The sequence below is a fragment of the Micromys minutus genome, assembly GCF_963924665.1.
Source record: "Micromys minutus genome assembly, chromosome: 12".
In the NCBI taxonomy this organism is placed as follows: Eukaryota; Metazoa; Chordata; class Mammalia; order Rodentia; family Muridae; genus Micromys; species Micromys minutus.
The window spans coordinates 6,965,090-6,979,378 of NC_137981.1; the positions used below are offsets into that span (position 1 = coordinate 6,965,090).

The window sequence follows — 14,289 nt, forward strand, 5'->3', positions numbered from 1 at the left end:
GGGTAGGGGTATATACACATCCCTAATAAAAATCTGTTCATCTTTATTTCAAATTATCATTACATAAATTCTTTAATACAGGATGGACCGATTCCAAACTATCTGATTGTTATTCTCTTCACCATAGTTCACATATTCAATTAGTAAATAGTTATTGAAGATCTACAATAGGTCAGACTGTATGTAGCTTACCCTAGATAATGAAACAGGTACCATCTTGCTCACTTAAGCCACATAAGTACCAAAGTTGGCCTTTAGTGACATCCTTTCAGGGTGATATTGAACCGCATGACTTCAACAACAGGATTTTTCTCTCATTTTTCTGGAGAAGGTACAGCAAACACTGACTATTCCCTGGGCTTTGGTTGAATGGCAGTAAATATCTCTTCCTTGTGTCTTCACATGGTTCTCCTTACATGTGAGAGAGGAAGCAGCCTTTTGGTGTCTCTTCTGATGGGAAAGCAATCCCATTCAGGAGTCACCTTCATGACCTCCTCTGATCCTACCCATGTCTCAAAGGCTCCATCTACAAATACCACACCAGAGACTTGAATTAGGCTGCATTCTTAATGCAAACTTTGATATTCCCTCTCTGTGCCCAACACATTCAATATCTTCAGTACTGAGGAGGCTATGTGTCATGTGAGATGTATTTCTACTCAGAAGAGAGATGCCTAGGCTCTCCTGGGGATCAGCACTTTACAGTGGTTATAGGGACAGCTGAGGAAGAGCTACAAAGACAAAGGATGCTTCAGTTATTAGGATCCAGGTAGCTTAGGCTTTGGGCATCTAGGGGTGAGGTTCAGGTCAGCTTCTGAAATAAGGATAAAACTTTCAACAATGGAGCTCTTTAGTCAGGCATTCCCATTTCAAGGGTTGCCTGACTCTTTGAAAATGCCTCTGACCAAGTTGAATTGGGCAACACATAAACAAATAAGGATAAGAAGAAGCAGACATCAGTATGGCAAATGTTATAATAAACCTGGATTTCTCACAAAGAGACAGGCATGAATTTCTTTTAACCTGGATTCGACATGGATCAAGTGATGAAGGGTGGAGTGCAGGTATCTGTCTCCTGACAATGTCAAAGCCACTATCCACTGAGCTCAGCACCCCAACCAGAAATAACTAGATTCTTGCAGGGTCTGATCATCTCCTTGAAATCTTGTATGATCAAAATCAGACTGAGATGGAAACGAATCAAGATGGAGGAATGACAAAGCCAAATTCAGGCTGACATCTCCTCAACTGATGAGTGATGTAAATGAGTCCTGGGCAGAAAGGAGCTCCTCCCTCACCTACTGGAAGGAGCTGGCTGAACTCCCAGGGGGGCTCAGTGACACCTGTCTGCAGTGATTCCTGCAGCACAATCAATCAGAAACTCCTGGTTGTATCTCTGGCACAAAGATTTCTAGCAAGCAAAGTGAGATTCTGCAGATTGTTATACACAGAAGGAAGCAGGAAACATGCCTATAGATCTCTTCCCCCATTCATTGCCTGTCGGAATTCAGTAGGCATGAGCAGGTATTTGGAAATCCTGGAGTGACTGAGCTCTTCTGAGTATATTCTGGGTCTGAGGCTGTCACAGCACACAGGGACCTGTGATTATACCAACTCGTGTCTGATTTGCACTGGCTCAACTTCCATCATTCAAAGACTTCTCACAGTAAGGTACAGAGAATAAGACATATGGTAAGCATTTGGCAGGAAAGTGATGCTCGGCACTTACAGGACTCACCTGTGCTCACAAATACTGACGGAATCATATTTAAAAGGAGGAATTTCAGTTACATATCTTAGCACCTTTAACAGGCTGTACTCAGGCTTCCTTTTGTGGGGGAAGACTGAATATAGTCTGCATGTGTTTTCTCTCTTGCATTTTTATTGTTTGCATTAACGAAAGGTCTACTGCTTAGCCCAAGCTATCATTAAGCTCAAGATCTTCCTAGCTCAGCTTCCCAAACGCTGAAAATTACAGTCACATGCTTCCATGCAGGCTTTCATGTCCACTTTAGCTGATTGAGACCAACCACTGCACTGAGGGGTTCATACCAGCCTCTGATTGTGCTTGGGAAAGCTTAAGTCCTGCCTAGGCTGGGTGCAGCCAACAAACAACAGGAAGCAGCAGCTTCCTTCCTAGAGCCTCAAAGCCCCAAGCAGATTAAATCCTCCCCCTCTAGAACCACAGGCTCTAGTACAAAATCCTCATAGACTTTCATCTGCTCCCCACTGTGCCTGTCTTTACTGCCAGATGGGCACCTATGGTCATCTTTTGAAGTCAGTCTAAGGTTCAGGTTAGTCAATTTTGATAACCCTGGAAGAGACAAGCTTTGTTTAGAGCTCTGGAACATTTTCTTGTGCTTGTTTCGTCTGTTTATCTCTGTTTTGTTTATCTCTGTTTTTATTTCATGCATACAGGTGGTGTGTGTGTGTGTGTGAGAGAGAGAGAGAGAGAGAGAGAGAGAGAGAGAAAGAGGAGAGAGACCCTACCGATGGGGTCCCCAGAACTGAAGTTATGGATAGTTCTGAGCTATAATGTGAGTACTAAGAACTGAACCCAGGTCAAGTGCAGCAAATGCTTTTAACCACCTTGGAGAAACCACCTCTCCAGCCCCATTAATCTCTTTTCACAGGTAGTGTTCAGTGCTGAGCACACGATCAGCTATCAATACCGTGCTTTGCTTGATGTCAATAACAATGTCTTAAGTTTTATTTGGCAGGTGCTAGACATTATAGAAAACACATTTTATACATAATTCTCTCAAGTCTCTCAACTGCCTATTTTTATACCCATTTCACATAGAGAAACTGAGGCCTACTAAAGACAGAAAATGTCCCAGTCACTCAGTTGGATGTTAAGCGGCAGAAGAGGTACTTGGTCTGGTTGGCTCTAGATGGGTAGACATGTGCATAGGTAAAGAAAAGCCTCACACTGAGACAACAAGGAGGAAGGAAGAATGTAAAGAGCATCAGACCTTTGAGAATGAGATGGTTAGGATGGAGCAGGGCTGTGGTGTTTTCAGAGAAAATTTCCTAACTAGATTTCTGGGCAAGTGCCACCTTTGTAACCTAAACACTCACCCCAGTGACTTTAAAATACAGCATGGAGCTGGGGAGAAGGATGGGAACAACTGTCAGTACAGACAAGCCCTGGCCTAGAGAACCAGCATGCCAAGGACCATGATAAGGAAACAGGAAACAGCCCGTGAAGGACTGTGAGTCCATCCTAGAGAAGAAACCTTCCTATGTACAACCAGGTCAAATCTAATGTTTTTTGTAGAGAGTAACAGAGTTGGGCACAAGATGTGTTCTCATACAGTCCAATTTCAGGAACCCCTTATGTCCCCTACCTCTTGCCTGTATAGACAATCTACTCTACAAGGAACGGTGACCTGCCATAGCTTCCCCATCCTGCTCCATTGACACTCAGCTCTAGTATCTCTGCAGCTTCTACTCCCATCGGCTAATTCTAAGGGTTGCAACAGTGTTTCAGGTCTGTTGACTGCCTGCCTGCCATGGTTGGATTTGTGCCTTAGCAAATATGTGAGTGTGAAGCAGCTCAGATGGGAAGTTAATTATTGAGTTATTATTGAGGTTTTGTCTGTAGCTATGTATTTCAATGCCAAGTACTGGCCCCTAAGATTTAGTTGCCTCCAAGGAAAAGAAAGTTCTTACATACAACGAATGATGCTATGTTATCTGATTCCTTAATTTAAAAATATTGGTTGAATAAAGTTGTCTATAGCCTATAGCTGGGCAGAAGATGGGAAGAAGAAAGGTAGGTGGAGTTTCAGTTCCTGGGATTGGAAACAAGACCAGAACATGACAAGTCATAGATCATGGTTATTGGCAGGGAAGTAGACAAAATAGCATAGAGGGTAGATATTAGCCCAGCTCTAGTGAAGATTTAGGCTGATCATAAGTATAAAGGTTGTGTGTCTTTTATCTGAGAAAAACGATCAAAGGTGGGATAGAAACCCCTGATTGAGATGAAATATTACTACAATAGATATATAAAAAAAAAAACACATCTGTAATGATTACAGTCCGTGGTATTGAGGGCTTTTGAGGATTTGAGTTTCCATTGTCCTCTCACTTAGCATTTTATGCAGCCAGACTAGTGCCAGCATGTGACCAGAAAGAAAAAACCTACAGACCCATGAAGAGATGTTGCAACTTCTCTCTGAGCCAAAGGATTCCGTGAATAACTTGGTTTACTACTAAGCAGGTTTTACCAGCCAGAACAAACAAAAGCATGCATCTAAAGAGTGGAGCAGTCAGTCATTGTCCCTAATGTAGGATGAGGAGAGCCATCTGTTTAGGAGACACACCATGCAGTCTACTGTCCACCCCCTTGATTGAGAGTTCTTCAGATCCTGGTTTTCTTATGGGCCTCTAACCACCTGCCTAGATTCTGGAAGTTTTCTTCTAGTTACAATGTGCTTAGGGGAAGTAAACAAACTTTTCAAACCCACTGACAGATTTGCTGCAAGGGAAACAGGCAGGAGAGGAAGTTAACCCTGCTAAGAGGCAGTGTAGAATCACTTTAGTTAAACTGGCCAAGGACACAGGGTATTTTATCCAAAAGGGCAGATGCTGGGAGCCAAAGCGCAGCCAGTGCTCATCCCTGAATGACCACAGGTGATGTGGGGGTCGCTTCTTCCAGCGGGTCTTTTTCCCAGTCCTTAGTACCATATCCTATAGCGTGGCAGTGGCCCTGATATGGAATTTTTCTTTAGATAACAGTCTTCTTCATTTTCCAACAATCTTATTGCCCATGAATAAGAAAGAAAAATTAACTCCTTGGTGTGGAGAAGTGAAAATTGGTCTAAGAAGAATGGTTTTCTAGCTACATTATATACGAGGCCTCTGTATCACAACTCATTGAAGTTCACCTCAACTTATACCTGACAGCTTAGAGAAGCATGCACAGTCCTCATTTTCCAAGGATTCTTCACAAACACAGTTGTCACCCAGGTCCAATTTTCTTAGGTGGCCATAGATTTGCTAAACATCTACCAACAAAGGCCCTGCGGCCAGTCCATGAAGTATAGTACACAGAAGTCACAGAAGTCACAATTTTTGCTTGTTCATTTTCCATCATAAGGTAACATTCCATCCTCATGCCAATGCAGAGCCCATGGGAATTAGCAGAGCAGCACAGGTAAGGTGTGCTCACACTGCAGTGTGGTTATCCAACAGCAGCCCCTGCACTCGCTGCTACCTTGTCCAACCACAGAGGTTATACTAATGCACACATTCCATAGGAAACACAGACAGAGCAACCATGGCTGGAAGGGAATCTCATGTATAATCGTTCACATATGCAATACGTTGAAATGTGTTTTTCCAGGGACCCACAGCTTCATCTGATCTGCCAAGGGCACTGTGGCACAAGTGGCAGTAAGTGGCCAGGGATGGAGACAGGGGAGGGTCAGAATTGGGTTGTACTGACATGTGAGAAAGAGACACGGCCCTCTGAGTACATGTAGACACTTAGGAGTTCCTTAGCTCACTTTTCTTTAGTGTTCATTATCACTTCAGGGCACACACATCACACATTTTATTTCTCCTTCTTTTCCCTTTGTCTTTGGGTTTGGGTGATATTGGATGTCACACTCTGGTACGAAGACTCCCTCCTTCTGTCTAGTTTCAGTTGTCCATGCTCTTTCTTTGCATCTCTCCCCGAGCTGCCTTCTCAGCTGCTCTTGTCTCCCACCTGGCCTTCCTGCCACTGCTGACCACTTTCCACTTTCTGCAGTGTGTAGCCGAAGCATTAATTGCAGACAGACTCCATTACCTCATTTAGGAACAATATTCATTTTACTGACTGATGATGGGAGGTATTTCTGAGACACCGTTAGAAGAACAAATAGGCCATCCCAAAAAATGTCTGAACACTACTCCTAACAGGAAAATAAATGCGTAAATTGTGAGGTGGGTAAAAACCATCCTGAGGTTAATCTCCACCAATGGCCTAATGTAGGCCACCGGAGGCTTGACCAGGACCTTCTTTCTGCCCAAATTCCCAGACAAATATATTGCTTAGTCACTGTGGGCAGGGAATTCTGGGGGCAGGTGTGGTCCTCTAAGTCAAAAGTGAGGTTAGAAGCCTGAGTCAGAGCCAGGGAGAAGCCTCACAATGTTAGCTTTAAATAAAGACAAAGTGTACTGTCCTGCTGTCCTGCCCTTGTCTGTAGACATGTCTTGTGAACGTTTCTCCCAGTAACATAGTGGAGAGAATACCTATCCTATCAATAACCCAAGAAAGAAAGGCAGAGAAGGAAACAGGGAGCAGAGGGAGGGAGGGGGGAGGGAAGGAAGAAGTAAGTAGAAAGGAAAGAAAAACAGGAGGCTAGCCTATATTTGCATACACAGTGCACTATCAAGTTTGCCACATGGTATTGGAAATAATTTAAGAAACATTTTAATAATATTTGTTTTCTTTCTTTCTCAATAAAAGGCACTAAACCACTTTTTAAAAACTGCCTAAAAGTATAGTTAGTGATATTTGCAAGGGGCAAGTACCACTATAACATGTAGTTTATCTTGGAATGAAATGATAAAGGTTGTAACCTTTCCTAGACTGTGTATCCGTCTATGAGGAAAATCTACTCTTATGACACTAGTTCTTTTCCCAGGACTTATTCATTTGTTCATCAGGAATTGTAAGGGCGTTTCCATCAATTTACCTCTTTGGAAAAACCCTACTGACTCAAGAAAAGACTCCCAATTTTACTCTCACAAGAAATGACCATGTCACATGGCTCAAGAAAAGACCCCAGATTTTACTGTCACAGGAAATGGCCTTGTGACGTGCTGAGCTGAGATGCATCAGTAGCCAAGATCTGTAAAGAGTATTCAAAAGTTGATGGACACCTCCAATCTAAAAGCCTGATCCATCCTGCAATCTCAAAAACAGAAATGCTTAGAGTCATAATATACAGATAAAATAGGGTGCTAACATTTAGTCACATAGAGAACTGAAATGTAGACATGCTTTAAAATAGACTACAATGGTTTAAGACAGAATTTATGAGGAGAAAACTTCTTTGGTTATATTTTGACCTTTTCATATTGCTTTATTTGTTTCATTTATGGAATTCTCTCAAACCTTTCTCTTTTTCTTTCCTTTTCTTTTTTCTTTCTTTTGACAATGTTTCTATTTTAGGTCTGTGTGTCCTGGAGCTTCCTTGTAGACCTGGCTGGCCTTGAACTCAGAGATTCACCTGCCTCTGCCTCTACCACTGCAACACAATCACACAGCTTTAGAATCTGTTTTGACTTCTCTTGCTATTAAAAATCTAAGTAGGATGGTCAGGAATTTAATTACTTGTTTTTAAATATCAACCTAAAATGGAAATAATGTATAATCACACTGTGTAGAACATAAACATACACTGTCAATGTGGTCTAAAAGATGTCTTAATTTTTTTTTGTGACTACTCTCACAGTTGCTTAGTTTTTCTCTTGTTTACATTTGTAAACTTAACGTTCATAGGATTGAATATGTGCTTGGAGCATTGTGACAGCACACTTCAAAGCACTTGATAGCACACCACATAGGTGCCCATTGTGATAGCACACTCAAGGTGCCCATTGAGTAAGGAAAAGAGTAAACCACAGGGTGAGAGACGGGAGCTACCTCCCATCTACTTTGAAAATCCTGAGATGGAGGACAAAAATGTCCACCCAGCTTCTGGGGCTCAGAACAGAAAGCATTTATTGTCACGTTGTCGGGGTGGATTTCAAAGGCATATCTTATTCTCTTATTTTTTACCTGCTGTGTCGAAACAAAACCATTTTGGAGACAAACTGATTGCTTATGGTCCTCCCTGATGAATGTGGCAGGTGCATGACTTTTTCTATTTACATAAAATTATGATTCACTTTGAAGATCTCTCTAGAATGTGAGTGGAGCCCTTGAGGACCCTAGGACCCTGGGATTTTCCAGGCACACACAGAAAACAAGCAAGTGGAGATGGGTGGATGAAAAGAATGAGCAAGAATAGTGTCTGACTTATCACTTGCCTCTGGAGTTCCTGTCAGCCACAGCTTCTCCAGCAGGCCTTACCTTCTTCCCATCCCCCAGTCACTACCCAGAAAGTCTTTGCTGGTATGAAAAAAAATTCGGAGTGACATAGGAGCCACAAGGTGGGGTATCCAAGTTCACTTGTAATCCCTGCCATCCTGGTAGGGCTGAGAAATGAGCTTCTCCCATTCTGCAGTTGGATTCTTTTCTTACTTTGTCTTCAAGGCAATGTCATCCTAGAATTATGACTGCAGAGAAAAGAAATAAACTATCCCTAACACCCGGAATCCCATTCCACAGAACTTCTTAGAGGGCCACAGACTCCCCAGAGGCTGGGAAGTGCTGTCTGTAGAAGGAGCTCGGTGAGTTGAGAGTATTTGAGCCCTAGGCACATCACCACACTTGGAGTTCTGTCAGCGCTGAAGTCTAATGTGGCCACTGTCAGGGAGAAGTCCACCAATGCATTTGACTGAGTAAATACGACCTTTGTCCTTATATTCTGCATTTTCTCAACTTCTGCAAATGATTGTGAACAGGATAAAAGTAAACTATTCAAACTTAGTAAGACCTATCAGAAATGGCCATTTAATCTTATTTGGAATTATTAAGGGTTTCCATGGTTAGTTGATTTTTGTTGCTTTGAAGGTTTATAAATAGTCTACTGCATTTGTATTCTCAAAGATCCATGTTTGCAGTGATTGTCCACTGTTGGCTATTTACTTAATCAGGTAATGCTGATTAAAGTGACTTTTGTGGAAAGGTAAGCAGAACTATTTTAAAAATAACAAAGTCATTTTCCTTAAGATAAGATGCTGAATAGCATCAGAAATAAATTTGTGTATCATCAAAGTTCACTGGACCCAGGTGTCAAAGGCAATAGTTCCCCCATTACTTATCTGCTCCCTCACTCCGGGTCACACGCAGTGTGCACTCTGAGGGGCAGTGGGCTCTGCCTTCCCAAACAGTGTTTATCATTCATCTGTCCTCCAGAATCTCACGCTCCCGAGGAATGTTCTTGCTACCCCATATGCCTTTAGAGCACAAAGCAGATCACACATAGGTCTCGAGCTCTGTCTCTCCATGAATTAGAACAAACAAACGAACAAACAATCTGCTAACAGGTTGGAAGAAAATGCTCAACAACAACAGCTGGTTTCTTAGACAGGGGTCCAGCACAGTGCAAGAGACTCTGACTCTGGAGATATACAACATCAACCCCCCTGCCCTGTATTCTACTGGCATGTGACCCTGGGCTAAGATTAATGCAGAAGGGGCCTCGTTCATTCACTTCTTCCCTGTGGACAGCCTTTCTTACAAAGTCTGTTTTTGAGTTTGGGCACAGGGATTGCCCACTAGGGAACAGAGCTTGCCATACTTCGTACTGGCTAGGTAACAAAGAACAAACTGATCCTCTAGGATTTTTGTCCCCAGTTATACAATCATATAAGATCGCTTCTCCTAGCTTTCAAGGCTGTTGTGTAAATTAAAAGTAACATAAGCACGTACAATGCCTACAATGACGTTGGGCCTTGCATGCAGAACCAACCCGACCAATGTTAGGAGGCACTTCGTTCACTCCAGTCTCCCCCACTAGGTTCAGCCACTGGCTCAAGACACTCAGAAAGGCTCTGAAGCCTTCTCTCAAATGACCACAAGATTCCACCCCATTTCCTCAAAAAAATGGGGAGATCACAAATCCAGGTGAGAAGCTTCCGGAAACCTGTCAGAATGGTTGAAGTCTGGGGTCCTACCTCAGATATCCAGTTTTATCAGAAGAAGCTGTATGCTGTCACCAGCCAGGTCTGGCTGGCTGGAGAAGGCGTGGCCACTTTCTGTGCCCCAGAAATGCATCAGAAGCTTGTGTGGAGGGAATTCCCATTCTTGGTTCTAGGGCTTCACAGCTCTCTGCTCGGAAGCATCGACCTGGCTGTCCCACATATGCCTGGGTATGGGAGTGACCATGGGAGAATTCCTCCAAGGGCCCTAATAGTCCACCTCTCTTCTGGAAGGCTCTGACCAAATAGCCAAAATCACTTCCAATTCTGCTTTTCTCCAGATAGAACAAGATAGGAGAGGCAATCCCAGCTCAACCCAGGGAAGGTTGTGCTATTAAAAGAAAGAATATGAGAAGTTCATGCAAGGAGAACCTGGAGCTGTCCACAGACCTACCCCAGCACAGCCTCCAAATGTTTCCCCTCTGGGCTAGGTAGGGACTAAATATAGGCAGGACTCTCAGTGTCTGTCCCTGAAGACGGGGTGAAGAGGGCTATGTGCCTCCTCTCATAGGTGGTGATGTGTTCTCTAACGGAAAAGAGGGGAGTTGGAGATAAAAAAGAGAGAGAGAGGAAACCCTTTGGAATGCACACACTAGGCCTCTTCCCACAAGTGGTCTTGAAGGCCAGATGGCTGGGGTGCAAAGGTGAATGGATCTCTGCATCTACCAAACCACCAGAAACAACCAGGACAATATATTTGGGGGTTTGCAAAGTGGATAGACCCACCTCTGATTCCTGATACGAGGTCGAGAAGCTGGATCTTCCCTTACTTGGAGAAGCTGTGCACACCCCCTTCTTCTGCGTCTCTCCACACATCCTCCAGCTTTAAGCTGAGGATCTTTCTTAACCCAGCTAAGAGCTCCCCCACTCCCTTCTTTGCTCCACCCAGGTACAAACCTAGAAGCATCCAGGGGAAGGTGTCTCCCAGAGCAGCCTCCACCCTGGATTCGCCTCTGGATTATTGGGACCCCATCCTATCTGCTGACAGCTCGGGATTCCCCTTAGTTCCCCATACATATACCCCCAGGGATCAGGCCAAGAGTCAGTCCCTTTCCCCTTCCGGAACGTGGAGACATTCTTGACACCCTAGTGCTGTCTGAGAAGATGGGCATAGATCTACCGACCCGGTGATGGAGATGAAGGGGTGTAGAAGCAAGCAGGTGCCGGAAAGAGGGGCTGTGGTCCTCTTGGAGCCAGGGACAGCGTTCTCGGTCCATGATCTGAACATTCAGTCACCGCCCAAGAAGCCAACGCATTCAGAATATAGCCGAGAGGTTTGTTTGCTCCTGGGGAGGGAGCTCTTTCTACCCTACCCTAGGCAGAAGCAGCCAGCCTTCCGAAATTCCCCGGGGCAGGAATTCCAGAGCCGCTTCCCTCCTCCGGACCTCCCAGGACCGAGCCCCTCCCCCTGTATTTACACATCCAGGCCAGCGACCCCCACCCCCAACGGACTTCAATCTCTTTTTTAAATCCTTTTCAGTGGCCACAATGAGGTGCCCCTTCACCCACATTAGCAGAGCCTTTCGGCCCCTCTCATCCTAGGGCAGATCTCATCCTCCGCTGCCTCCCGCATCCTCAAGGGGGATCTTTTTCTCCCAGAACCACGTACTTCACCCACCCAGATCAGCACTTGCTTTTCCCGTGGCACATAACCAAAACGGAAAGCCACTCCAAGGATTTCTATTATCGACTTGGAGGTGGTGGGCTCGAGCTGTCTGACCCTATCCGCTCTTGATGAAGACCCTGGATGACAGGAGCCTTCCCTTAAGTCCCACCTCTCCTGATTCTCCCTCTCTGCCCCTACCCAGCTGCGACAGGCAGGAGAAGCACTACCAGATCCCAAGCCTCTGGATCCGGAGCTGCAGGGAGCAAAAAGTCGAGCTGCAAGAACACAGTGAGAGGAATGGGCAGACGCGTTAAGGCTGGGGGAACTGGGGGAAGGGCGCACGCGAGAACTGAACAGACACCGCACCAGGTGAGAACCACGCAGGGAGGTCACAAAAGTTTGCAGACTGCTGCAGGGCACCTGGTTGCACAAGAGCGAGCAGGGTCAACTTCCCTTCTCCAGGCAGGGTCTCTCCAAAGAGGTCGTCAAACAGACCTGGAGGATTGGACCAACACCGCTCAGAACTGCGGTGACCGTTCTCTGCATCCCAGAGATGGCCTAAGCACCCTGACTGGGAGCTGATCCCGCGCTCTGCGTAAAGCAACAGGCGGCTGCACCTTACCTTGCGCCAGTCCTGGATTGGGATGGCTGCTCCATCCTCGTGGCGCAGGGAGGAGGCGTTTGGTGCGTATGCCTAGGGGTGTGCGCGCTGCTAGGGCTGCAGCAGCCGCCAGCTCCAGAAGACTGCAAACTGGGCTACCCACCCTGACCCGGCCCGCCGGCCGGGCTCCGCTCCGGAGCGACCGCCGCGGCGGCGTGGATGCGCTGTAGCCGGGGCGCAGGACGCAGGCGGTGCGTGGCGCGGCTGGCGTCTTTGCGCGCCGCCACCGAGCGAGGGTGCGGCCCCGGGCCGCTGGTAGGGCACGACTTGGCTTTCACTGCTGCGGCGGCCGCTGCAGACCCTGTGCAGGGTGCCTGAGCCTCACTGGAGGAGGAGACAAAGATGCGAGGGAGGCAGAAAGCCACTCGCCAACAAGCAGGCGGCTCAGTCACTAGAGGGGACTCGCCTCCAAACCTGGACTGGGGGTGGAGGAGGGGCGAGGCTTCTGGGACTAGACATGCTAGAGCTAGTGAACGTGACTGGCAGAACTGGCTACCACCTAGCTGACACTGCTCTCTGCTTAGTATCTGGAGGTCCTGAATGAGCAGGGGAGGGGCTTCATTCAGTTTTTACTTAAGAATGAGGTAGGAACCTCTGCTCTTGCTTGCCCAATTCCAGGACATGTTGCTATTGCCCCATTATTTTTTTCTGAGACCAGAGTGAACTGTATAGCCTAGGTCCATTGCTGTCAACAGGGGAAAAGCAAGCATTTAAAATTAACTCAACAAATCACTTATTGGGTGTCAAGTACTGTGCTAGACTATTTTGAAGGATGAGACAGGAGACAGTACTCCACACCCCAACCTAAGATTCCGTTATCAGATTTTCAGATGAGTGTACACTGAATGTTTAGCATTCAGGCAATGAGTTGTACTCCTTAATTCCTGGCCTCCAGCTTCTGCTTCACCAGGATTCTCTGTTCTACGCCGAAATGGCTTTGAATTGTACAATAGAAAAAATAGTGCCTTTGAAGGTGTGTGTGTGTGTGTGTGTGTGTGTGTGTGTGTGTGTGTGTGTGTTAAAGAGAGCCAGAGATAGAATTACTGGTTTCGGTAATATTCTTATTTCATGACTTTAATTATTTATAAGATCAGCACCAGAAACCAATTTAGTATTGAGCAACTTGTCTTTCCAGCCTCAACAAACACCACAGTCTTTTCCAATTTTCTTTCTGGACTCCGCCCCAAGCCGAATTCGCTTTTTTCTCTTTCTCTACACTATTGCCAACTTTCATCTCCCATCTCTTCCAGGACTGACATAGCAATAGATTTTACCATTCCACTCTCCTGTGAGACCCCACTGAGCATTCAGCAGAGCTTGTATCTACTGCATCCACTGGACACAAGGAATGCTTATCTATTTGAAAAGCATCTCCTTCATGAGTAGTGAATTCCAGTGTCCCTGGAATAGGGGACTTCTCTGATGGAACCTCTAGATTATGGAGGAATGGGTCATGCAGTGATTTTTCAAAGCCCGTTTGCTAACAATACATAGTAATCCCCTTTCTCTTTGTTCCTAGTTCATCTACTCCCACTTCCTGCCTCACTCCCCTGCTACATGCTCACGGGTCGGAAAGCCATGCTAGTGAACTCATGCACAGGAAAGACTCAGGCACACTGCAGCTAGCAGCTTGAGCAACCCCAGTCCAGATGGGAATCCACCAGAACGTCTTTGTCATTTGGTGACCTGTATCAGGCATGTTAAAACTTATGACATCTCCCCATGTGCAATGGTAATTTTTTATGCAGCTTTGGAAGTATGCTGGGTCTGGCCACATTACACACACGTAAACCACTGATTCCCCCATGCTCTGTAGATCTGCTCCCTGTCATACACCTTTATATTCTATGCCTGGAATTTCTAATATTTCACAATAGGATTTGATTCGTCTGGATTTGAGTTACCATCACTTTTTAGCATTTTTTTAACTGAGAACTTAATACACAAATAGCAGGTATGTAATTTGGCATAATTATCCAAAGGAAAACTTGGCACTCTCATATGAAGTATAAAATTTGTGATACTGCACCAAGGATTCTACCTCTCACAAGTCAGGAAATAAGAGGGAACATGCACAAAATTTATCTGTAGAGATGCTCACTGGACTGCTGTGCAAACAGGGGAGGTTGGAGGAGAGTACAAAATGAATAGTACTTTATAGGAATGTGCAGTAAAGCATCACATGTTGAACTGCTACAGATGACTATTATTGTGG

The 14,289-nt window shown here is 45.4% G+C and overlaps 1 protein-coding gene across 3 annotated transcripts in view; it reads right to left on the minus strand.

Annotated features, from left to right (window-relative positions):
- Positions 1-12,216, minus strand: part of LRRC3B (leucine rich repeat containing 3B) — a 78,718-nt gene extending 66,502 nt beyond the window's left edge. Inside the window, exon 1 of one of the 3 annotated variants that reach the window (XM_080926588.1) lies at positions 12,036-12,216. The gene's annotated coding sequence lies outside the window, so the exon portion shown is untranslated. Of the gene's footprint in view, positions 1-9,783; positions 10,152-10,931; positions 11,024-12,035 lie in introns of those variants that run through there. The other 2 variants (XM_080926589.1, XM_080926587.1) reach the window with 2 other exon arrangements.
- Positions 12,217-14,289: the final 2,073 nt, after the last annotated feature.